The sequence below is a fragment of the Lonchura striata genome, chromosome 4 (assembly GCF_046129695.1).
Source record: "Lonchura striata isolate bLonStr1 chromosome 4, bLonStr1.mat, whole genome shotgun sequence".
Taxonomy (NCBI): Eukaryota; Metazoa; Chordata; class Aves; order Passeriformes; family Estrildidae; genus Lonchura; species Lonchura striata.
The window spans coordinates 43,130,053-43,153,768 of record NC_134606.1 but is presented as its reverse complement, the minus strand read 5'-3'; the positions used below and the strand labels follow the sequence as shown (position 1 = coordinate 43,153,768).

Sequence of the window (23,716 nt, the reverse complement as noted above, 5' to 3'; positions counted from 1 at the left end):
AGCAAGGCATGCTTTACTGCTAGCATTTTGACTACTGTCAGGAGTCTCACCAACCCACCGGTTCAGCACAGCTGGCATCATTTCTCGTGCCTATGTGGAAAGAGGCATGCAGAGCTAAGAGAGTTTCTTCCCAACGAGCCCACAACACAACAGCAGCTGCAAAGAGGAACAGTCCCACACATCACTGCCTTGATCCACCTTTACTGTAGGCTAATTTTTGTTTCTGATTTTTCAAGACTCCTGTAGGTGAAGAGCAGTCTCTATCTCTCCCAAACAGTGCTGAACAGCATCAGCTGTACTGATCAAACACAGACTGCACCACTCCCCATTCAAACCTGGTGCCTGCCCTCACTGCTACATCAGGTGTCCTTCACAAAGGTCATTTGCTATGCCACACAGCTGCCTTGTGGATATTGGAGACCAGCATATTTTGGAAGCAAGCAGATAGTTGCTCAGATCCTAGTGAAGTACTGATATTCAGAAGGAGAAATTTGCTAGATTGCTGGTAATAGGTGGACCAAAGCAGCTGAGATGGTACAATCTGCGAGACAAAATTATGTGTCTCCTAAGTGCCACAAGAAACCACAACAGGCAAGGGAAAAGTCAAATCTTGTTGACAACAAAGAACAGAGCTCTGGATGCAGTGAACACACATAAAGCACATTGTTGGGCTGATTGTTTATTTTTTTCTAATCTAGAAAAGCTGCTAAAAACCAAAATTTGTAAAATAACTGATTTACTTCAAATTTAGAGGCCATTATCCAGATAATTCAGAATGTTGTTTTATCACTACTGTAAAAGAGTGATGTGTGAAACAGTCCAGCTGCAAACAGTTGCATTTCACTCCAAATGTTTCTACTGATAGAATGCCAAATTGGATGACTTTCTGAATAATACATTGGTTGTTGATAGCAAGAGCACCATTGAAAACAGGGCATTTGTATTTGTTCTTACTGGAAAACCTGGCTGATTAGGTTATGTCCTATGACATAGCTTGAAGCCTGCAAAATGGACCTTACCATAACTTTCTCACTGAAGCAGCCCAAAAAGGCTTTTAGTAACTGTAAGGCTCTCTCACTAAATGACTCTATTTTTCTAAAGATCTAGTCCTCCACTGAGGAAAACAGAATATAGTAGAGGCAATGTGAAGTTCAAGTCATCCCTCACACCCTTCACGTCAATGTGTATTTTAATTTTTCTTACAATCTACACATGGGCTTCCACAGTCTCAGATGCATGGATGATTAAAATGGTACCATTCTGTCCAAAGTTTAGAAGTCACTTTTTAGTCACCAAGACATAGGACTCAGCTACTTGCTCAGTTGAAGCAACAATTAGGTATGACGTATAAAACATTACAAAAAATACAGCTGAACTTTTTAAGGTATTTACATTTTCATTCCAATCATATCAACACCTGGAAAATACCTAGCACACAAATTTGCTTTTTTTCTTCAGAAAGAATCTTGGAAAGAAACTAGGCTCTAAGAAATGCTTTCATTTCCTGGTGAATTCCTCATAGATTTTATCAAAGCCTAGCAAGAATGTATTTTCTATTCATAATAGTGCAGGGTTTATGTACTGAAATCCATTCCCACAGAGCTCATAGCCATTTTCACAGGTATTGCAGTCAACACAGAGTAATGGCATCAATGAGGTCTTCAGATCTGCACTTACTCCTCAAACATTGGTGAGATCAAGGATATGTTTCCAAGATATCTCATCATCACAGGTGGGCATTAACCCAAACCCCCCAAGCTCTTTTAGGCCCTTCTGGTATATTTTTTCAATATGTTCAACAACTTCTTTGACATTGAAAGTACCAACTGTTTCAGGAGCATGGCTGTTCTCAGCAGGAGCTCCTGCACTCAGTGTTCACTTCTCTGTTGAAGAACTGACCATTTAAAAAACACTGATCAGCATAAATTTATTGTGGTTCTTCTTGGAACTTCTGGCCCAAAGCCACTTTTCACAGATTGCCCAGCTAGTCTTGCATTCCTTGATTTTTGAGTCACAGGGGTAGAGGGAGAGAGCAAAGAAAGCCTGCTGCACATCTGACTTGGACCTGAAACTGTCACAGAGAGCAACATCTGCCACTTCCAGCTCTAGGACTCACCAGAAAAAAAATCTGAAATCAAAAGATTTGGATCTGTTTTAAAAGACTTGCTATAAGAAGACAGGAGGTCACAACCTAGAAGTCTGATCCCAAGTCCATTCAGTCCCAGGTGATAAATTTACACATTCCAGAGACTTTTTCTGAGGAGTCCTAACATCTGGAAAATGTTCAGCTCATGGTAGCAGGACAGCAGGCTGGGCATTACTGGGTCTATCACTGGTGAAGGAACAGAGATTGGATGAGTGCTCCATCATCTATACTCCAGCATGGAAATACTCAGCAGCTCAGATGCAGTCACCATCCATTAGTGACAAATGTTTGACTTAGTAGAGATCACATCACCAACTTCAAAAAAGCATGAGATTTCTATGGGTTTGCATCAAAATTCTCTTAGTTATGCAACAGAGAAAAATGGAAGCAAGCTTCAGGAGACTTTCTAGTAGGACTTTTTTTAAATATAAAAAAATCAACTTCAGAAGCCTGACAGCAGTTTTTTAACAGATTTTTTTTTTTTTTTAATCATTTAGTTGGTCTTTCTCCTTTGTAGTTGTGTGTACTCAGTTCCACTGGCAACTGAAATATTAGTTGAACTTATTATACCTAGAGATATACGAGGACTAAAACTAGCAGCATAGGGAAACCCTAGATCATTGAATTAGATAAAATTGAAACAAAGCAGTCATATATAAAGTTTAAAATAGGTAAGGACTAGCAGCAAATAGAAAACAAGCACTCATCAAGCACCCCAGCATGCTTATTCTGCACAAGATTTATTTTGCTTTCAAAGCACACTTCCTGATGCATTAAAATAAGCTATTTAAAGGGACTTCTGGAAAGGAGTGTAGAGATACCTGCATACACTCTTCCTGAGGCACAGGCTCAGCCTCCCACACACCCAGCCTGCTTATCCCTGCATACAACCAGATCTCCTGTCATACCTGCACACATAAGCATCACTAATCTGCTTCAGTCAGAATGAGCCAGGTTAGCTTACAAGTTTAAAGTCCCAGCTAAGCAGATTCGTTTTGCCTGAAGTAAATTAGGAAGCACTCACAAGAGCAGCTCCACACACAGATTAGAAGTGAACAATCTACTTCAGGGGCACAGGGCAGGCGGCATGCAGCCACAACCTGCCCTTGGCCCAGCTGAACCTGAACTCAATGCCCACTAAGCCCAGTCACATTCACCTGAGAATGTAGCAACAGCTCACTTCAGATTCATGCTGTTCTATTCCACAGTTTTCCCATGTTGATAAGACCCACCAAAAGTCAGCCAAGGATCTCAATCATAGTCTTAGAAAATAGCTGGGCATCTACAGCCTACAAGGTTTTAGACATAACACATATCTCAGAAATGCTAAGTAGCTTGCAAGTGATATGTAGAAATGAACTACTAGCACTTCTCTTATTTAGTCAGAGAACAAGCTGTAAACACAATTAAAATGTTTAATATTTTCCAAGCAACACTTTTTATTTTGTTATTGTTTTTATTCATGATAAATATAAGAGGAAAAGAGCAGTGGTTAATTGGAATTGCCAGAAAGATCCTATCTCACTACTACAATTCATGGCCTTCCTGCTTCTTTAGCAGATACTTTCCTAAGTGAACATCCTGAGAAAGCTCACGAGGACAGATAATTTCAAGGGAAAAGAAAAGTTCATGTCTATTTGCAGATGGTAAATTTACCACAGAATTTACTACTTGGACAGAGTAGTTTGCTAGCAGCTTTATTCGCAATTCTAAAAAGGGGTTTTGTTGTTGTTGTTTTTTTCAGTTGTTCCAATAACCTCAGAAATTTAACAATATATAAAACAAGTCTGCAAATACACTGAAAGCATAAGGAAAGATATCACCAATCCCATCATCACTGGGTTCAAGGAGACGTGCTGTGCCAGGGCAAATGTATTCCACAACAGGAACTATAAAAAAGGGTCTTTCTAAAGGTAAATGTTTTAATGTTTTCTACCACTACATTGCATTCACATGTGCCTGCTTCTGTTCTGCTGCCACCACTTCTTGTAATTCACATCTCCAAAAAGGTTTGAGTGAAAAATTTTTGCTCCAGCATTTTTTTATCTACAAGAAGAAAGCAAAGCAATCAGGGAGAGCCTGAGATGCAGACATGTGGACAGGACAGCTCCACTATTCAGGGTGATGAAAGAACTTAAGAGCATACTTCAAGGAATGGAACGTCATTCAGAATGTTCCTACCTTCTTGGTTTGTTTGGGTTTTTTGGTGTTTATATTTTAATTTATTTTCTTGGACTTGGTTTTTGCTCTTTTTTAGCAGATCATACGCACATGAAAAGCTATGAAGGTAGAAGAATTAGGAATTTTTATCTATAAAATACAATACTATTGTTCAGGAGCACATACTGCTATTACCAAATCCTCATCAATAAGCAACAAAAGATCACAGCTGAAGCAGGTCAACAGCTGAAAGTAGAAACAGCTACAGACTTCACATATTTGCATATGTGAAAATAAAGTCGAAGAAATAAAATGCCAACTGAATCTCTTCTGTTCTGGTAGCAGCAGTGCCATACACTATTTCAAGAGTAACTTGGAATCATCCAGCCATTGACAGAAAACTCTCAAAAATCAACACTTGCAGATAATGTGTTAATTTGTACTTCATAAAATACTTATAAAAGTTTACAAGATGCAACAAGAGTCCAAAATACCTGGAGAGAAGTTTCTTTGTTTTGAAAAGCATCTGGAGCTGGATTTGATTTGGTCCTGCAGAGACCACATGCTCAGTGACTGTATGCTTCAGTAGTATGAACAACAGCAGGGATAGTGAAAGATGGTTCTTTTACAGAAGAACTCTGTAAAAGCTCCACCTTTTCTCTTAAAGGAAAACCCAAAGAAAGAATGACATATTTTCCAAGTTCTAACATATCAAAAAAGGTTATAGGAAATTATTCTACTCCTCCTTGTTCACATATCACCTCTATCCTTTTCACTATACTTTCCCCATGACTGATATGCTCGGTGGTCCTCTGCCTCAGTGCATTTCTGAAAGTCTATTCAAGTCTTTTGGATTTGCAGAAGTAAAACAACCTCAGATTTTGTTTTTTAATATGCACATTATCACCTCCAAATTAGTTACCAGTAACCTTCATACCCAGTAATAAACATGAAATCCAAAAGCAGGTGATTTTGTTTGTCCTTCATAGGGGAAGTCCTTTCTCCAAGTACATGTTTGACAAATATCAACCAGGATGTCTCACTATCAATACATGTGTTCCTTTCCAGAAGGAATGAACCAAGTGGCTCTGGTACGATGGAGTCCATCATTTATACTGTCTAAATACCAGTATTTGCTCAACAGAATTCACAAATCTCAAACCAAGGACAGAAGATATATATTTAGCTGCTTGCAATGGGATTGATATACTGCTTATTAGTTCACCCACTACTGTTTTAGAAAATCAGAAGCAGCAACACAGGAAGGTGGGAGTAGATGAGATCATAGAAAAATTGTGCTTTGAAAAAAAATTGCAAGGTGAAGTTAGAAGTTGTGTATCACAACAGAGAATATTCCAAGTACGTGTGGCAGCGTAAAACGAGATGTGAACTAAGTATAAGGGTATAGGAAGGAGAAAAATGTGAAACACAGAATAAATTATACAGTGTAAGGTCTTAGAGGAATTATAGATAATTCATTACTAGATACAGAGTAAACAGGATCAGATCTGTTCAGCGCCTGCAGGCAAGAAAGTGCATTATTGATTTACTGTATTATGCAAGGCTTGGAGAAAGACGACGACTCAGGAGTAAGTGTTCCAGCATATCAATTTTTATATTTAGTAACAGCTGAAATAAGCAGAAATGGACACTTCATAACATTAGTACTTGGTTGTTTATGCTTCAAGATAAATTGGCTTTGTGCACCAAGAAGAGGAAAACTGTCCTAAAGGCCAAGAACTCAATTCCTTAATTTAATAATATTTAAAGCTTCTCTAACAATAGAGATGGAGTCCAAGAATTGTTTTGCAGCATGCCACCAACATTGTTAGGACAAGAAATACATAAAGGAAATAAACAAAATGTTAAACCAGTCAGCCAGTGAAGCTCACTAACCATACTAACGTCTAAAGTAGCTGAAGCGTTTGTAAGGATGTATTTTCAAAAAGTGTTCATCTCTCTAAACTCCTTTTATTTGACATACCCAACACAAGCTGGTGTAAATTTGTATATGATCCTGAAATGTACAGGTTGCTAAAGGCCAATTCAAGTTTCACAGAATGCAAAAGTTGCAGAAGTCTATTTACCTTTGTATAGGTTCCTTTGCCAAGTTATTTAGAGCTGACATGACAGATCAGCAATAGGATCCAAGGAGAGTTATTGATGAAATAAATGAGAAAAAGCAAACTGAAATGTAGAAGATTACAAATAACAGGCACTCTCATAGTAGAGGCAAAAAAACTTACCTTGGGACAGCAATCAATTTTAGAAAATTAAAGGAACAGAAAATACCAAAAATAATGTCTTTTTTATTCTGAGAAAATGCAAAAACTGCACTACAATCCTTGCATGAAAGCAAAATAAAATGTTCTATTAGTGACAGATTTTGCTTAATACCAGAAGCTGTTTGTCAGTCATCAATACAATCACTAATATAAACCAAATAAAGATACAAATATCTTCACATATTGACAGTATCTGCCTATTTATAGGCATAGAAAGTTTTACATATGAGAAATAGTGGACTCATGGTTGTAGGAATGTCAATCCTGCCATTGTGATAGAAGGCCTGTCAAGATACAATAACGACTGTATACTTACACATTTAAAAAGAAGTTTCAATTTATAAAGCAGCAGTATCTGTCTTCCTCAGCATCAAGGATAATTAACGACCATCTGAGAAATTGCTTGTTAAAACCAAAAGTCTAATTGCTTTCAAACAGCATAAGTAAATTCACAAAATATGGAGGTTTGTGAAGTGACTAAAAAAGGCACAAAAATACCAGTGTGTCCTTACTGTTCCCTCCTCAAAAAAGTATGCCAACTACAAATGCAAGTGAAGTTTGACACCATCTGTCACCCCTAATTACACTTTATATAATATATGTCATCAGGACATTTACCACAGCCATCCCTCTGCACGTGATCGTACAAGATTTCAGTTGTCAGCTATGGACATTTTCCTGCTCATGGAACCAGTCACAATCACCTGTAAAACTACATGTACTAATAAAAGACCTTTTCAAACTATGGCTAAAATAAATTTCTAACACTTAGACCATTACTTCTTTATTTCTCAGCTCCTCTCACAAGCAGGTACTGGTAGTATGCACTATTTTCCATAATTTCTACACTTAGAATTTCAATTCTGAGAATTAAAGGTCAACTACACACATTGGAATGGCATCCATTTCAGTTAGTATGTGGAAATCTAGCACACACAGGAAATTTTGGAAGTGTGATTTCTATGTGAGACGATGAGAGGATGATTAGAAGTTTGCTCCTTAAGTTAGAAGAATCTGATGCCAATGGATTTTAGCACTTCTGCAACTCACTATTCCACGAACAGCCACTCCGAACACTAGTTGTGATGCAACAACTAAGGTCCAAGATTTGCCCTCCTGCTTAAAGCAATCAAACCTCCAGCTATAAAATTAGCTAATATCTCTATTAATACACAATTCATATCTTTGCTGTCTCAGAACAAGGTTCGTGGCTGGTTTTTCCTTGGTAGCAGTAGGGACATCGCTTTGTTTGGGTTTTTTTTTTAGATGCCATGGGATCATAAAGGATCTGAAACATTTCATAATCCAAGTGATTGTTGCTACCTTTGTGGGGTCACCGAGTCAACGCAACAGCTCAGAACCATTAAAAGTAGTTTCCAGCAAAACTCACTGTACTTCTTTGCCTACACTTTTCTACAGACAGAAGGATGCTACTTTACTTTAGTCACAAAATTAAAGGTCCACGAGAAACTTGAATGTGGAGTACATGGGGTGGAAGAATAATTAATGTAACTATACTAGCAACACAGAATAGTCATAAGATTCATGTTATGTGTTGTATGAAACAAGTTTGAGGAAGACTTTAACACTGAAACACATAAAAATTTATTATGTTCTTCATAAAGAAAGATACCTCTTCTGTAAGTAAGCCCCAAGTGGAAGGTATGGTCACCAAATGGCCAGAAACACCTCAGTCTGGAAAATATTACCTCCACATTTCTAGTAAAAATCAACGTGGAAGGTGTTTTTTTTTTTTTGTCTCCACAGGATAATAATTATCCTTATGTTCTGTTTTACTCTTTTCTCTTGGAAGTCAATACATTTAAAAACTCCACAAAGATAAAGTACAGCAAATACATGTTAACTACTCATTCTTCTGATTGAAAAAGTGCAAATGTGCAAAATGTTAACCAAAATATACAAATTACTTAAAAATCAACCTATGTATAGGCTTCAATGCACCCATCTGGTCCTAAGAAAATTTTTATGAGAAAAAAGCACACATAAGCAAGATTTAAAAAACTTGATTACAACAATGAAATAAAGAACTTCTCAGACCACTAAAACTTGGAAAACTTAAATAGTTTGTAACTGCCAATTGTTGCTGCTTTCTTGAGCTCCAAAACAAAATTTGACACCAAATCAACTGCAAGTAAATAGACAGACACATATAGATAATTAAAATAAATAGATAAATAAAACTGAGCATCAAACAAGCCAAAGCAGCAGGTAGAATCTATCCATATTATTCACTTGAATTAGGCTAAGTGGTTTGCCAGGTCATGTTTTGTTTCAAATTCAGCTGGCTCATAAAACTTATTGGGATGCTCTGCACCAACTCAGCAATGTTCATGATCCACACACATTTTAACATCTTGAATTGCTCATGATATGCAAGGAATATTTTTAAGTAGAAAAAATAATTAATGACCAATCTTCCATCAGTAAATTACCACTTGAAATTAGGGGTTGTTATACCTTTAAGTTAAATAAATTACAGAACTCCTTTCCCAGCTCCTGCACTTATCCCTTCAGTCCATGTTGTCGAGCTGTTTCCTTTCTTCCTCAATTTATGCCACTTAACCAAAACCTGCTTAAGAAAAATATTTTGTTGTCACTGCAGATACTGTGAGAAATAGCTATAGCTGTGGGTGGAAAGCAGATGGAAAATGCTTTGGTATACATTAGTTATAACATGTTCAGGAAGTCTCTTCTACTCTCCATCCTGAGTTGTGAGTATGGGCACAGGCATTTAGAGGAAGGAAAGGTGTAATCTGCATCCTCTGGGGAGACTGGGGGCAGGGAGAGGCACAAACTGACTATTACTGACAACTATGCATCTGGGAGGCAGCACAGTAGGAAATGGAAAGTAAACAATGGAAGTGACCAGGCAAGCAGATGGAGCCAAAAAGCTTGGGGGGAAAAAAATAATCAAGTGACAGCTGCATTCGTTGGCACACAGTTCCCAACGGCTGGCAAAGACACTGCACTTGTACTTGTGAAGATGTGGCACAAAAGGAACCAAAGCAATAAGGTCCAAGAGGCTACAGAGACCATCTTGTTAAATGTGTTAAAAAGGTAGGAACAAGTTGTGATTTTTATCCAAAATGAGAGAATTTCAGCAAGTCACTATCTTCCTTGTGCCTTATGTCTCCAGTTACAGGAAACAGAGATCACCTTTTTAAGGTACTTGGAATACCCCTACAAATGATTTGCCATCTTGCAGTCACTTGAGACTTTTCTCTATGCTCTTCTCACAAAGAAAATACTATGTGGAGAAAATGTGACCTAGCAGGAAAACTGCTGAATACATTCTGAGGAGATTCGGTTTCCATGCTCACATTTGCTAGGGGCCTGAAGAAAAACCTTCATCCTCTTTACTTTCAGAGTCTGTTTCCCCATTTATAAAGTCATGTTTATTACATGTGCTTCCCTGAAGAATGGCTTTGAAAAGTGAAAGGTAAATAAAGGATAAAAAAATCCCATTACTTTATCAGCCCAATTTCTTCCTGCACATTCATTACAACAGTCTCACACTCCAATTTTTGCCTTCATGGTTCATCAACATGCCCATAGAATGGAAATAAAGTGTATTTATACATGTTCTCCAGGTTGCTTGATGCAATGATATGTATGTACATTTTACAGTGAACTGCTTTATCTCAGCAATAAACAGGTGTGAAAGAGTGATTCTGTCAGAGACCTGCCCAGCAAGGTCAGCTACACTGAACTTAAATGTGATATAGCAAATTCCTGCAAAATCCAGACTTTTATCTGTAGCAATGTAGTGTAGCTGTGCTTTGAACTCTGACAACTCTTTAGTTTTTTGGAGCATTACATCTCTTCCTTCTTCTTTTCACTTTTTGTACTCATCAACAGTTGAATGTGCTGGTCATATGTTTGTTCTTCCTCTAGCATTTTCCCATCCCAGAAAAGCCTGATGACTAGGCTGACACCTATCAATGAACCACAAATAAAGAAAAAAAAAACCAAAACATCATAAGGTCTGTATGTCAGGCATAGTTAGATGTGAAATGAAGAAAGACACACATGTGCATTATCAGAGCAAAATCTGATGAGGGAGATTTAAACCAGCATTTCTTTCTCCTGACTACAACATTCTAAGACAAAAGAAAAGAAAACAGAAGGGATGATTACTCCAGGATATCAGCTCCTAGGGAAGGCTGTATTTTAGTCCTGCTTTTAACATATGGTTGTTAATTTTTTGAGAGAGAAAATTTGGAAATAAGGCAGGGATCAGACTCTGGTGCTTGGGAATCTCTTCCCCAAACTCAGGGTAAAGCATACTAAGCGTGCAAAATTGCATTCCTTCTGCCTTTCTTTCCTCCTTATTCTTAATCACACAGTGGCCTACACACCACAAGAGAGATGGAAGATACCCCTACTCAAACAATTTCTCAGCACTCTTCTAGAAAAGGGAGAGATGAGCCTTACCCCCTTGCAGGAAGAAGTGGGAACTGAACTCAGCCCTGAGTGCTCGAGCCATTTCCATTCCCACAAAGGGTAGGCACTACAAGGACTCTCACTACCACCCTTAGGGAAAAACCAAATCAATCCTGTTCATTTAGGCTCCCATCATTAAGGAATAGCTCTGTGTTTTGGACTGTGAGCCAGCACGCACCACCATCAGTCTCTAGTATGAGACACATTCTTTTACAGTAGCTGCTTTATGTTTCTAAAATAATGAGAAAATACTCTGCAGACATTTCTGTCTCATGTGGGAGCAAACATTTGGTAAGCATGAAAACAGAACACCAGTGAGACAGCCATCTTTCATTCTTGCTTGGACCTTTGCTCTGAGCAACTGCAGGCTTGGGAGAAGGGGAAGAGGAGGCAGGGGGGAGCCAAAATAAAGAGACAGACAGGTTCAAGAACTGATGTAGATCCCTTAGAGATGCCCAGAGGAAGAGAGCATTGAATTCTGCTGCTTTCTAGATGCTGAATGGCCGTACTTCAAGTAACGAAAAAGCCTCAAAAATAATTTTAAGAGTGGTTGTAAACAAACATAGTGAGTCTTTGTGTAAATGAGAAGGTTGTAACCTTTCATTAACTCAGATTCATCTGAATAGTTTTTAATATAGCAAACCCTTACTGACGTACCCTGAAGACTAAGATCTTACTATGCTCTTCCTCAAAGCTATTTTTTATTGTCAGCACTAAGTCCCAGATAAAAATGAGAGATTTCATATTTAAGTGCTGACACAACCCTAACTACAGGGTTCTGTACAGCATCCTGGCATAGCTATAATTAAAAAGACAGCCTACATCAAGTAAAAAGCTTCCCCGCAAACCTTTTTAGTGGATCAATACAATATCATCAGTGACATCTCAACAGGGATGATAAAGGAAAAAGAGGCTTCTTATGGAATTAAGAAAAACTGTATGTATTTATTTAAAAAATAAATCTTTTGAACTCTGTGGACAATAAGTTGATAAACTGACAGTTTAATTCTAATATTAAATACACAGACCATAGCATACCAATGTGTGAGATGTTTGTTTCTCTGTCTTGCACTACAGTGTAATTGCAAAGGTATTTAATGTAACAGATACAATACCACTAAAACTGGAATAAAAACAGTACTGAGGAAACAATTGTAATTAGTATTTGCAATTACTTATCAAAACAATGAGCAAACCACAGCATTCAGCTTATAAAGATGCAAGATATTTTCAGGCAACTGAAAGTGTTGCAAGAATGACCAGAACAGGTCACACTGTATGAGTTTTATTCTTGATGTGTCCCTGAACACCATCTCTCAAGGCTGAATGTCAACAAGTTCTAAGTCACGGTGCAAAGTCACAAAAAGTAAAGTCTGCTACTTAGAAAAACAAATATTCATAGGAACCAGAAGGTAAGAAGTTTCTCAGAGGGCCTTTGAAAGCAGCCAAGCCAAGCACACAAATTCAGTTTTGCTCCAGTGATATTACTACTCAAGAACCTGAAAGTCTCCATTGCTGTAATGGCATTTCCCTCTTCATGGCTCATTCCTGTCTTGTGGAAGTTAATGAATAAAATACAGCCTTGGAGGAGGGGGGAGAATAAGATTTTATAAGAAAAGTTGGTTTGATTAATATTGACAATACTTACTTTGAACCCCAGAATCTCATAGCCCTTAATACTATTCTGTGTGCTGTAGCACTTGTAATAGCATTTCTAAGAAAGTGATTGTACTCAAATCAAAACTTGCAATATCAGCCCGTTGGGATGAAGAAAAACTCTACCATTCTGGTAAACCATCCCAATTATGACTTTTGGGAAATCTCATTTATTTCTGATTTTTTTTTCCTGAATTCTGCTTTGAGCAAGATGCAATGGTTTTTCTGTCTCTTACACTGCTGTTCTTCTGATAATGACCATATTGATGCCAGTAATAGCATTTTACCACAAAACATTACTGTTTGCTAGGTTGTCATCGTTTTTCCTGTTTTGCCAACAGGAAAAAATTATGTGCCACTCTTAAGAAAAAAAAAAAAAAAAAAAAAAAGGAAAATAAAGAAATTGCTTTCGCTTGATAAAGACCCAGGAAATCAAAATACTATTTTAGAATGTTTAAAGAGGGAATAGATGACAATGCAACAAGTGCTGGATTAGGGCTTTGTGGGCAGAACAGTCTGAATCAAAAGAATGAGCAGCACGATTTAGCTCTGAATGCTGAGTACTGTTACCAAACCTTGATCTTGGGGTTGCAGCACAGGTACAATCCTGTGCTGTGCTATGCAGATGGTCAGACCAGATAACCATAGATAACACAGATAATCACTTAAAAATCTGTATGCCCTTTTTCCCCTGGCTCAGTTCCTCGGCATAGTCTGTCATCTCCCACACACAGAAGGCTTCCTACCCCTTGCCTCTATGCTCTTATCACCATCTCCATGTTCAAATACCACCAAGGAAGGTTCTTTGCCCAACTATTCAGAAGTCTGTTGCTATTTCACCATCTCCACCCTTCTGATTAAAGCAGGACTTCTTTTCTGAATATGTAGCATAACACACCTTCAGTCTCTCCCCCCTAGGCCTTCAAGACTCCTTCACTCTTAAGCTGCTGGCAAATAGAAGAACGCACCTGTGCTGAGAAGGACCAGTTTAAAACAAAGAAACAAAAAGCCCATAAATCATCATTAATTCATAAAAATCATAGGGCATCATACTTTGGAAATCAGTAAAGTGTGCTCTCTCCAGTTATAATTACACTAAGTTCTTAACACATAAAACAGATATAAGATGGCACAACCCAATAAGCTTCAAAAAAGACATATCTGCTTGCCTAGTTGAAATACTTCATAACTTGATCCTTGCTTTTGCTGTGCCATACACAAGATAGGGAAACTAGGTATCTACACAGGAAACAGGAACTTTCAGTCTTCAGCATCTGTAAAATACAACATTTAAAGATGAAAATCTATTTCCCAGAAGAATTAACTTTAAATTTACTTAAGGATTTGACCTAAAAAGACCTAACAAGACCTAACTGTTCCTTTTTCTTATTGGATATATCTAGATCGGTATTTTCTTTTCATTCTACTAAAAGAATACTTTGAATTTTATTTTTTTTTGGGGGGGGGTTTAAACATTATTCTTAGCAGAGCTAAATTTAGCTATGTGGGAGTTATCAGGTTCCCTTTAGACACATTAGAACTAAAATGCAGAATTAAGATCACAAATTTTATTTCTTAGAGAATGAAGCGTGACTTTCAGATCCCATAATAAATTTCTAATGATACTAATTTGGAGGGCAGCATGAAACAAACCAAAAAACACAAATCCCAAATGTAACACTCATTCATGTGTAGAAATGCACACACACTGCATGTTATCTGCAGAAGTAAAACAAAATCAGTGATTAGTAGCTGTGCAAGATTCATACATACATAGATAATAAAAAAGTGGCTTACAGCAAGGTTTTCCACCTTCCAATAGAACACCTGCTTGTTTCTAGTTCCTTATAATTTACTGCTTCAACCCTTAGTATCCACCCTTTAGTGTTCTCAAGTCTTCATTCAGTACTCCTTTTTTAAATATTCCTTTCCATTTATTAGTATTTTCTTAGTTTAAGATGAGGGCTTTACATGCAAGAATACAGACATCTACACTCTTATAAAATAGGCAGGTACTCCTATAAAACAAGAGCGACAAATTTTGAAGTGCAAGGTATGTCATGCATCCATTTTCACAGTCCCGTTATTTTGTACTGGACTTAATTCAAGTTAGGTTTAAAACAATCTGCCATTGCCAGTGACCTAGCATGTGTTCCTACCGAAATCACCTGGAGTGGAAGAAGGGAAGCTATTAATCAATCTGGTCAATTCCTCATTAAGAAATCAGACACAGAAGCCCTCAGCTGATCTGGAAGGTCAGGCAGAGTGAGAAAACCAGTTTAGAAGATCATTATCTTTTGTCTATAACTACACGGGCATTCAAAAATAGCAAGACTTTTCACTATATTTTTGGAAGGAGATGAGTAAATATAAGTATAGGGTTTCTTCTCTTGTGAATGCTAGTTACCAATCAGTAATAGTTCTGATCCCACAGAAGCCAGTATGGTTATGCAGAACAGCACATGCACACAAAAACCTAGCACTATATATTTCAGGAAAATCAAATTAAGCTAGACTGCTGAAAAATATTCCAGGAGACATCATTTTATCTAGTATTTCTCTGGGAAACACCTCCAAGAGTTCTGTTAAAACAGGTAAAAAGTAAGAAGCATCCATTTTTATAAAACTTATATCACTCTCTCAATAATTTTTTAAAGTTTTTGGTTGGTTTTGGGTTTTTTCCAATAAAGGCATGTAATTTGTTTGAAGATTCCTTTTGCTGACACCTTGGGAGACACTTTAAATATACAATATTTTAAGTGTACAAAATCATCTCACTAGATGGCCCACACAATTAAACCAATTTTGGCAAATATTGAGACCTAATTACCAAGGTTAATTTTCAACAGTGAATGCATCATTTAAGATTCGTGGGTTTAATACACCACTTTACTACAATGTCTACCTTTATGTCTCACATGCTCAAAGTCTCATTCTCATGACAATTTCTTTAGAAAACAATTCCTGCTCAGGGCTAGCTAGCTAGTGGCTACCACTACCAATATGTTCTGGCTGAATAATAAGACAGGAACACTCATTTTAAATCTGGCTAAGTGATGCCTTTTGTTATTTAAGCACCAGAGCACCAGGAGGTGCCAGGACCTGAAATGACACTACTGCTGCACAAAAGGACCAGCTGCCCCATCCCACCCCACCACCCCACGCAACTGTGGGGTGGGAGCTAGGAGATAACACAGGGGACACAGAGGGTGGCCACGGGCAGGGACACCTCGGACTGCGTCACCCAAGGGTCACCAACATGTGCCACAGGCATTTTGGTGAGTCTCCAGTTGAACTCAAACTGCTAAATACAACTTCAACACTTCTGATACTGCTATTCAATTAGCTCTGTTACTTCTTCTGCTCTACTAGTGCAACAGTACCTGCAGCACATATTATTCACTGCCATTTCAGAAACATTTCACTCTCCATAGAAAAGCCCTTTTCCCTGCCCTAGTTACAGTTTCACACACTTGTATGTTTTCAAGTGCAAGTTTGCACATAAAACATTATTTTACAAAAAAAAAGCTTATTTGCCACCTTCTCTGAAAAATGTAATTCTTTTCAACTACTCTTGTCACTGACTCACAAAGTTTTTCTCTTGAACTTCAGAACTCAATCCACTACCTATTTATCATCATGTTTAGAATTCAGAACACAGCAGATCACATCAACTCTCTTGCAAATACTTTTATGATACACAACATTATGGTTGCAAAATTTCCATGTAGTGTAAACTAATCTTGGAAAAGATGCATAAAAATAAAAGCAAAGTAAAAGCAATCTATTTAAGCTTATTTTTCTCATCAAGTTAACGTCTTCAAATGGAAGTGATTTTTAATTATTCCCTCCCTTAAACTAATAGCTGTGTTTCCCACTGCCTGTTAAGACAATTTAAAACAAATAGCTGAAACACTGTGAGAATGTTGCCTTCACATGCATCTTTTTAAAAGTCAAATCACTGAACGCAATAATCACTAAGTAGATCCTGCAACTCTAGCTCATCAACACCTTTGAATACTACTACTCTTCAGGTTCAAAAAACACACTTGCGTTCATTCTACTATTCCAATACAATGACCAGTTCTTTCCAACTGAAAAAACATCTTATACTCTGGAGAAATAGGAATCCGGGTGTGTAAGGATAGGAATTACATGTGTAAGCTGGTGAGATATAAACATATTTCTGCAAAGGGACTCATGCTCATTTCACAATGTTAAAAAAAAACAGACAAAAACAAATGCAAAAAAACCCATATATACAAGCCCAGATCAAATGGCCAAGAAGCATATGAATGTCAAGCCATACACAACTGGAGCAAGCATGGGAATAGTAGTATATTCTCCTTATAAATAAACAGATGTAATAAAATAAATGAGTGAGAATAATTTTTCTTTTGGTTACCATCATTGAGGTATAAATGGAATATAAAATTTAAATCAATTGGTTTAAATCATATGTTTCTTGCTCACTGTATTTTATCAAGTGAGAATTGGCTGAAGGAGCTCTCCAGTTTAATTATAATCATGTTCAACAATTTCTAATTCAGCCACCTTGATTTACTTCAGGCCAATGAAATCACTGTATATACAATCAGCTAAGAAATTGTTCCATGTTTGGTCCCAGCTATTAGTTACTCAACCTCCTATGGTACACTGCATACTGATGTCCTCCAGCCAAAGCAAGTGTCATCCCTTACACTTCAGCCTACTGAGCTTATTTTCTGACTGTTTTTTGCTTTGAGGTCCCTATGAGACTTTTCTACTTCCTGATGTAATATTTTCCCTATCAGTTTTCACTCCAAAATGGGCATAACAACAATGAAAAGCCATTTAATACCTCAATGGGGATTTTTGTATGTAAGTTTTCATTACTATATGATATGGCAAATAACAATGAACTCAAAAGGTCATGTTTATTCTTTCACAATAACAGATAAAGACAACTTTTTTGAAAGTGAAAATAACTATATACAAACTATTAATAATCACTGTAGCACACTTTGCACTTACACTGCACTCTAATTAATCTGCAGGGGAACAGTGTACTAGGTAACTTAAAAGCTCTTAAAGTTTAACATTTCATCAGCCTAAAACAGATTGATTCAAAAAAGTAGATCCAATCAAGCTCCCCAATTTAATTCACTGGATCACAGTTCCTAATGGCTTTTTCTACAGTAAAATCCATATTCTGATATGGAATGGGTTTCGTTTAGTTCAGTTTGGTTTGTTTTCTAATTAGAGCCAGATTTCTACTTCCAAAGTATAACATATTAACATAAAAAAAACCCCAACATTTAATAGCAACCCATAAAGAACTATACTCTATACTCTTTTCTAAGCATCAACTTGGACCACGTTTAGCATGGACCAAACTCTCAGGGAATGCATAAAGCACATGTGTTAATGTATTCTAAGTGGCCATCAGGAAAGGGGATAGGCTGACAAATGAGATGTTACATCTTTGAGCATCTAGCAGTTTTAGAGCAACTCGAAGCTGCAATCAAAACATCCATTAGAGTGCTCCACGTTTCAGAACAAGCAAGCAAGTGGTTGTCAGTGCATCCAGTAAATCACCTGATCCTATTACAAAATCAATTACTGCAGCACATTTCTATTGCTACACAACCTGATAATGGCAAAATGATATTGGATAGCCACTCAAGGTCAAGAAAACTGTCAAAAATATCTAAAATTTGTCTTTTTATCACGTAAATGCAAATTATACAGCATCCTTTTAATGGTATAGTTAAAATTAAAAATATAATTACCTTCCTCGGCTGATTGAGACATTCAATGGATAGTCTCTGCAACTGCTCTGATGTATGACTGCAAGACAGAAGATGAGAGCAGCAGGTCGAACAGCCAAGCCTCTTCATTAAAGAAGAAATAATGCTGCAGCCACAGCCACACATTGACTTGCTCATCAGACGAGTTTATTCTTAAAGAAACTGGGAGCAGTACTGTCCCATAAACACTCAAAATTGGCTAGATGCCTCATTCTGCAGCTCCCTGGCTGAAATTAAGACTGCTAAACAGAGAGGGAAGAAAAAACAAAAAGAAAAAAAAAAAAAGAAGACTGTTTCTCATAAAAAAGTCAGCCAGTCTCATCAGCAAGTAATACCTTGCATTTAAAAAACGTGTGCGCTTTTCCCTCTACTCCTCTTCACAAAGTAAGCTGCTTCAAAAAGACAGACAGCTGTCTAACAGAGGAGCAAATTCAGGGATGGCAGTCTCTCAAAACTGCTTTCTGACTACTCCTTCTCTGGCTGTTGTCACTTCCAGTCTGTTTGCCCTCCCCAGCAGCGCAGCCTCCCCAGCCTGGGCCGTGGCCAGGGGAGGCTGTGCCAGCCCAGAGCCGCACGCCCCACCCACGCGCTGGCCCACGGACCCGCCGCCCACGGCACGCGGCAGGTGCTGCCTGCACACCTCTGGGGCTGCCAACCTGCCCAAACGCCTCTGCTGGAAAAGGAAAAGGACCTTCCAATTGCACAGGGGAATGACGATGTTTCACTGCTGCACTCTCAGACTGACTGCTGAAGCGTCTGGGAAATGGGGGAAAAGTCTTCTTGGAAAGTCAGAATGCATGAGAGAAATGCTATCCAGGTCTACCAGATCCTGAAATAAGAATGGCTGCTACAAAGCTACGAGTGAGAGCATCAGGAAAAGTCAACATAAATTTGAACCCAGGAAGAAAGAAGCATAAAAGGATTTGCAGTAGAATGTCCAAAGGTACCACAACCAAATCTCAAAGCAAGTTAGAGGCAGATCGTGTAAGCAGTTTTAACAAAGTCTTAAAGGAGCTCTTTGCTCCGAGAAAAACAAAAATTGCAAAACTAATTCAAATGAGTAGTGAGACATAAACAGGTCTCCTAACCTTTAAAAGAAAGTATATTCTGCTCAAAATACAACATTGAATATCCTCCCAATTTAACACACAAAATATCTTACTACTGGAAACATTTTCTTTTTTTACAAGACTTAATGATGCAGTAAGTATATACTTTTGTATTTTCACAGGGAAAAAATGCAAACAATCCTGTAAAAAGCTCATTTTAATTGTTTTAAGATGGTATGGTATGCAATACTATTCCTTAAAGTAGAAAGTCTCACATTAACACAACTGGTTAAACTGATTATGGGATAATCTGACTTGAAATAATTGTCACTTACATTTATAGAACTATCAGTGCTTGTTCAATAGCATCCTTTTTAGCAAAAGGTTAAGAAAAATACAAGTGATGTAAAAGCAGCTGAAAAAAACTTCTCTGTTTCACAATGCATTGAAGCCTTAATTTCTCTTCTGCTCCCTCCCCTTCCCTTTATTCTCTCTCTTCCTCCCTCCTTTTCCTTGGTTTAAAGCTGAACTGAGCCTCTCCCTTCACCTTGCTCTGCCCTTTTTATATTTATGTTCCCATTAAATCGATTTCCAGTATATCTATATACAAGCATGCACAACAAATTGAATGGCAAAAAACCCCCCTTCCATAGATAAAGACTACAGATGCAAACAAGCAAAATAATGCAGTAATCTTTTACTCGCCTGCTGGAGGTACTGTCTGCTGCATAGAATTTTAAATCCTCATCTGCAGATGCAATTGAGCTGGCATTGCCAAGGACTTTGCTCTTCCCGTGCTGATTCTACATGGCTATTCATCGAAAGAGCACATTATATAGAACATTTAAAGTAATATCTGGTGAAATTACTTAAATGTCTTAAAAGCAACCAACTTCCAAAAGGAGCAGCTATAGCTCTGACCAGCCACATTTCAGAGATATCTCAGACACATTACTGAATAAAGTCTTACTGCTGATGCATGCTTGCCAGCAATGTGCAGGATGTGAAAGCAGAGAGAGCTAATGAAAAAAATTAATACACAGATTTAAAGTGCAAGGATCATGCTCCAATGCTCAACACTTCACATGTCCTGCATACCACAAAAATCTCTTTACAGAACCATCTATTGTTTATAGGGCTAAGAAAATGCTAAAAACAGCCCTCCCCATCCTCAAGTCCTGGTCTCTCAGTAGACTACAGATCAGTTCTTATACAAGTGTTCCTACTGTACCTGTATTTCTGATATATAGACTAGCCTCCTTCCTTTGGCAGCTTGCAGTTAAGGATTACACTGACATAATTCTTAACAAGAAACAGACTAAAGGAAAGCATCAATATTTGGGATAATGATTTCAAGCCTAATAGGGTTAGGAAGTACAAGGGTACTTCACTTGAATTTGTATTACTCTGTGTAGAGATGAAGCACCAGCAGTGCAGCCTGCTATTTATTATTTATGAATCTTTCCTCTCCTCAAGTCAGCTTCCTTAATGTACTATTGATCCCCTGGTGCATGCAGATAGAGCCAGTGACTGACAGCCACAGCTTCATAGAAGAAGTATCTGCAACATAAATTAATATTTTTAAGAATATCAAAGTAATTTTAGTGGGGGGAGGGTGTGTTTTAATCTATGGACAGAAGAAATGAAGTCCTACTCATAGTGACATAGTTAATGGAAAAACAAAAACATCAAAAACATCCTATAGTGCCACTTAAAACATGAAGACAGATTTGCTTAAATTTTACATTGGTGTTACCACTTTATTTTTTAATCTAATTTTTCTTGTGCCTGATCAACAAAACATTCAACAGAACTTTATTCCCTGTGTTTCACCTGAAATGAAAATTGCTTTCTATTAATCTTTTTATTACATCCCTGTCTCTAACCAAAGTAATAAATGTATCATGTTCTCTAGAATATGCATTGACAGGACAGAGAACATCCTCAGAACTGTGGTTACCTTTCAGAATACCAGCAATTTTCATCATTATCTTAGTTCTCTTGACTTGCACAAACTTGGTCAAGTCCAAACTTCAAAACAGAGAAGGACTGCTTATGGTTTTAAAGAAACATTTATCATGCTAAAGTATCTTTCATGCAATATTCTTCATCACAAGCCACAGAGTGTTTCTCTTTAAAAAAAAAAAAAAAAAAAAAAAAAGCAAACGAGCCATGATTTTATGCTAAGCTAAGGCCATGCTCTCCTGTATGTAAAATCTCAATAGGCAAGCAGCCAGACACACTCTTAAGTGCTGATGAAATATGACTTGGACAGAGTGGAAAAAGCAGTACACTACAAAAAGTGTAAGTACCAACTAAAAAAAAGTGCAGAATAGACATACATATGGAAACAATACATAAATTATGAAATATAATTAGTGAACAAATAATCAAACACATACAGCTTTGAACTGGTGGAAAGTAACCTGTGATTAGTAACAATTAGGATAAAATCACTATATTATATACAAGACATTGTAAAGTTTAAATATCTAAACTTATTGCAAAGTTCTCAACACACAACCTGATACATAATAAGATGCTCAAACTGAAAAAACAGGTTTATTTGTTACATATTTAGGCAGAAGCAAGAGAATGCAAGAGAATCTAAAACTTCAATGGGCTTAGTAGGATGGAAGATACTTTTCACAATAGCCAAAAGAGTTTTAAGGCAACTCTCCAAAAGATAGCTGGAAGCACCAGAGACCCTGGAGCTTGCCACGCAACATGGCCAGCTCTCCTGATCCGTCTGCTTAAAGTTCCATTGCCTTGGAAAATAAATCCAACATGTACAGCAATCCCCTTTTTAATACCTGGCCAAGGAAAGGGTTGGTTTTATGCATCCTTCAAATGAATGGATCTTCTCAAAGTAATGCTCAAATTGTTTCTTTTTTTTTTTTTTTAAGCTGCTTTCAATACATACCTAGCTTTTAATACAGTCAGAAGATATTTGTGCATAGTAAAAAATTACCACAAGATCAGAATGTAGGCTTCTTGAAAGGGAGATGACAGCAATCTGAATTAAATTGTACAAATCTAATTAAGATAATAGAAGAACTTGTAGCTCTATGAACTCAACCTAAGCTATATTTTACTTCATAATCCAAAAGCTGCATTATTGGTACGTATAAAATAACTAAGTCTCCTTTCATACACCAGTACAATAGGTATACAGGTAAAAGATAAAATAGCTTCTAATCTAAGGTTTGCTCCTCGTAATAAAAACTTTGAAATCCTACATTGGGAGAAGCAGAAAATTGCTTTAAAAATTACACCATCTGCTGAGCTCTCAATATTGCAACTTAAAGATCTGAAAATGGTCTTTGGGTATTTGAGTTCTCATGTCAGAGATAATAAAACAAAACAAATTTAAAAACCACCACCACAATAGACAAGTACACTGCCCCTGCTGCAGACAGATTTCAAAGCAGTTACAGGAAAGATGTAAGAAGGCATGTCCAAGTCCACCCAAGACATAACATGACAGAAGTGGTGATTTTCGGCTTCATCAGCTTTTCTCAAGGCCCCTTCCTTCTTTTTGGGGAGAGATGAATGGGTAATCAAACTCAGGCTCATTCTTTCCTATCTTGCACAAAAGAAATAAAAAAATAAATAAATCAATAAAAGCATTGAAAAAGACAACCCTTCGTTCCAATTTGTAAAAGCTTATGCTGGACAAACAGTGGCTACACCTCTTAAGGCCCCCATCTCGCACCTGAACTCCTTTGTTGACAACAAATTTTCTAACAAAGTCTTTCTCACTCCATGTGTTCAGTTGCGTTTATTGCAGGCAAGCAAGGAAATGAGTAAGAGAAAAACCCAAAACCAAACCCACAGCATCACCAACATTTTTTTGATGACTAATTCCTCTGACCCCTGGTCTTGCCTCTCTTGCTAACTTCCCTAACTTGGCTTTCCAGATGAATTGTATTTACCTTTTCATCTGGTCTGACTATCTAAGTAAAAAAATCACAGCCCTTTAACAATTCCCAGCACCTGCTAAAACATGAGGAAGTCCTTTCTACCATCTTCCAGCTATGTGAGACAATAAAAGATTTAGCTCACACAGTGAGTTCAGTCTAATGAGGGCAATCAGTGTGGGGCTTGTGAGGTTTTCTCCTGGGAGAGGAGGAGATGATCCAGCAGCAGATTTCTGAATGCCTTTTC

At 37.5% G+C, this 23,716-nt stretch overlaps 1 protein-coding gene across 2 annotated transcripts in view; it reads right to left on the bottom strand.

Annotated features, from left to right (window-relative positions):
* Nucleotides 1-23,716, bottom strand: part of FBXW7 (F-box and WD repeat domain containing 7) — a 174,827-nt gene that overhangs the window by 111,772 nt on the left and 39,339 nt on the right. The window contains exon 1 of one of the 2 annotated variants that reach the window (XM_021530199.3): nt 20,255-20,303. The exons of the other annotated variant lie outside the window; for it this stretch is intronic. The gene's annotated coding sequence lies outside the window, so the exon portion shown is untranslated. Of the gene's footprint in view, nt 1-20,254; nt 20,304-23,716 lie in introns of those variants that run through there. 2 annotated transcript variants of the gene reach the window in all.